Source organism: Marmota monax, unplaced genomic scaffold (assembly GCF_021218885.2).
Source record: "Marmota monax isolate L192 unplaced genomic scaffold, Marmota_monax_Labrador192_F-V1.1 WCK01_AAM20220418_F8-fsc00616, whole genome shotgun sequence".
In the NCBI taxonomy this organism is placed as follows: domain Eukaryota; kingdom Metazoa; phylum Chordata; class Mammalia; order Rodentia; family Sciuridae; genus Marmota; species Marmota monax.
In genome coordinates, this window is record NW_026693475.1 from 145,241 (window position 1) to 148,809 (window position 3,569).

General features: G+C 45.3%; 1 pseudogene; it reads right to left on the reverse strand.

Annotated features, from left to right (window-relative positions):
- Positions 1–2,784: 2,784 nt before the first annotated feature.
- Positions 2,785–3,569, reverse strand: LOC124101926 (ankyrin repeat domain-containing protein 33B-like; annotated as a pseudogene).

Consider the following 3,569-nt stretch of genomic DNA (forward strand, 5'->3'; position numbering starts at 1 on the left):
CAGTGCCAGTATACCATGGTGCTTAAGGAGGCAGGATTATTAGACAACCTGCTGGCAGCCAGACGCCAAATTAGCCAGAAAAGAATCTACCTAACACTGGCTGCTCCAATGACAATTAGGCATTCTTACAAAGTTGGAGCTTCTTATAGGAACTCAGGATGGGTGTCTAGGAAGAACAGTCTCTAAATCAGTGAGACTATAATCTGCAGTTGTCAACACAGGCTGCAGTGTAGTCTCCTGGGAACTCAAACACTGATGTCCAGTTCCCCCAGAGCAACACAGCAACAGTCTCTTCATTAGGAGTAAGGGTGGGAAATGTTGCAAAGCTGCCAGGTGGTCCCCAGGGCATCCAGTCTTGAGAATTACAAAACAGAGGCCATTTGGCACTGCCTGGCTGGGCCCTCAGCTGATGAGGGAGGGGCTTGTGGTAAGATAGGTGAAGCTATGGATTCCATAGACATGGAATGAAGATGTCACAATGCCAAGGACACAGTACAACTCCAAAGATAATGGAGGTCATTGGAAGCCCTGTTCTCCAAGGTGGTGTGACCAACCTCAATTTCTAAGCCATAGGGGTGTTCCAAATCCAATAAACATCGGTAGTTCTAAAGGTGGGTCCAGGAGTCTGAGGCATTCATCCTGGTGCCTTTCTGGGATTTAGGAGAAATGTGCTAAAATCTGATTTTGCAACATGGTATTTTTACCTCAGCAGTCTCTCCATCAGCCTGGGTGCAGCCTTATGATCTGTTAAGTTGGGAAGGGATAGTGTGAAATCTTTGATAAGCTCCACACCCAGAAGTGCCAATAGGAAGCAGCAAGTAGAACCAAGTACCAGCCCCTGCCTGCATCACGAGACAGACAGGTACATGTCAGCATGAATCCAGGGTTATTGTAAAGAGCTTTCAAACAGTGTACAATAGTTTCAATTTATGTCACCAGTATTTAAATGAACATTTAAATAAAGTGCATATGTGACCGATACTTTAAAATCCACTAAAAATTTCTCAGTGCTTTAGAGATAAACACATAGACAGAAAACTCCGCTGAGAGCTCAGGACCCAGGCAAATCACATCTGTGTCCTGCTAATAACCTCACATCCTGGAAATTTTATAAAGCTGGCATGAGGATGAACTTAACATCAGGGACAGTTATCAAAAGAAAAATAAAAGTAAACTCCACTTGAGCCTGGAAGAGATGGCTGCCCTGAAGTGCCGAGTACTCTTAGAAATTTGCCTAAAACATCTAACTTAATACTCAACTCTAACCACCTGCTTCTAAAAATCATCCTCCTGCCCACTTCAGCAACTTCATCACTCTGGTTTTCTCATCCTTTTTGCATAGTTTTTGCCTATTAAGGATACACAGATTTGACTTATCTAAGGGCATATGACTTAATTTTCTATTTCTACTAATCACTTTTTAAACTTACCCCTCTTATTAAAATTCAATTTTTTTTCTTATAACTAGTTAAATATTTACTAAGTGGTGTATCCAAAGTCTCTGTTTAAAATGAATCTAGCTGGAAATGCAAGTTTATTTATGCATTATTTCATAAATTTTGACAATGATTTTTATTATTACTGTATGGCCAAGAGAGATTGAAAATAAGATACACTGAAATCTGAATTGTTTCCCTTGATCATTTTGCTGTAAAAGCCAAAGCTTTCATCAAATAAAAACAAATATACAGCATCAATTAATCAAATTAATTGGAAAATTAGTGCAAATTTGCACCCACAATTAGATGGAAAAGGTAAAAGCCAAAACCAATGGTAAAAAGACAGAGAACCCATGAGTTCTGTGTGTATTCATACAGCCACCACAAATATTTTAATCCAAGGGTCTTGGGGCACATGTATTTAAACTTCTTTAAATACAAAGAGCTACATCACCTGTAAAATGGTGCAGATTGGTGAATAATGAATAAAAATACAAAATAATGCAAAAATACTTCCTTTTGATAAATTGTTATTTTTTATTAATTTCTTAATTGATGTTCTATAAATGGTGTCATTTAGGTAAATTGTCCTTTAGGTGTATTGATTGCTAGGAGAATAGTGTTAGACAAATCAGTTTGTAGTGTTCCCAGTTAGAAACAGCTTCATCACTTCCTAGATTCTGGGAAGAAGTCTGTTAGGAGAGGATGTGCAGGACTGGCAGAGCACACTGCAGGAGCCCAGTGCATCCTTCTGTGCATCCATCCTGGGGCCCCCTCCCTGTGTTTCTCCCCTTCCCTGCATGTCTCAACTTCTTGCATGACCCCACCCACCTCCTAGCTGAGGCTTTGCACCAATTCCACAGCTGCTAGCCTGACACAGGGCCTCTGCTCAACAGACCCCCTCATGTTCTTTTCCTCCAGCGTGGTGCCCACCCCTTTCCTTCTGTGCTTCTGCCTGGTGCTTCCTCTCTGCCCCTTCTGCCTTCTCCCTTTCTTCCTTGGCCTCCTTCTACTGCTGCTTGGGAATCTGCAAGTGGGTGCTGTCTTGGTGCTGCCCTTGAGGGCTATCCAGTCCCCCGAAAAATGGGTGCCTGCACCTTGCTGATGTGGATGCTGAGGACCACACACCTGGCCATTCCTCTGATGCAGGAGCTTGAGGGGCAGGAGGCTGGCCTTCCACCTGGCAGAGGCTGACCCCTGGGCCCCTGGAAGGTAAAGGGATGGGGTGCTGACTCTTGGAACCTCCTCTCTGGAGGCCCTCTGGGCCTCAGAAGTCTGTTATTGTTGTTCAGTGCCTTCCTCCTCATCCCTCTCTTGGGCAAGGGTGTCCTGGTTCCCCCAGCTGCTAGGATTTCCTTACTGCCTGCTGCCTTTTTCACCCACAGGAAAGGTCCTCAGAGCTCACAGTTTGGCAGATGATGGCCACAATTGGACTGTAAAAGCTTATGCTCATCCTGATCATATTGTCTAGGATGCTCCCATCCTCCAGGCCCCAGTTGGAGTGCTAGGTCAGCATGGACCACACAAACTCAGTGAGTCTCTGCAAGCATTTTGGGGAGGCTGTAGGCTTCAGAACTTCCTCACAGGCCAGCAGCAGCTCTAGCCTGTACTTTTCCCCAAACTGTTTGGGAGAGGGTTGCATGTAGCCTCCACCCAGTCTATGTAAGTGGCTCACTTCTGGGGGGATATTTCATGAGGGATCTCCCTTCCATGTATATCTGCCCCTGCATCAGGACTCTGGCACACTCCATTTAGCCCTGCATGGTGACTTTCATCATGGCAGTGAAGCTGAACACGTTCCTTCTTTCAAGATCAAGACCAGAGAAATAGTTCAACAGGTAGTTGGTGATGGTGGGGTGTCCTGCAGGCACAGCTGTGATTAGGGCCATGTTCTCCTCGTTGCCTTGCCAGTTGATGTCTTATGGGGGCACTCTGCTAAGATCACCACAGTGTCCACAAAGCAGACAACAAAAAGGCCCATCAAGCACTGCAGTTGGTCCCCTGCACCTGCTCATCTCGAGGACCCCACTGCACCAGTGTTTGAAGGAGCCCTAAATCCTTGGCACAGCCAGTGCACAGGAAGGTGGCCTCCTCCAGGACATTCTCCAGGGTGCTGTCCCTGCTCACCAT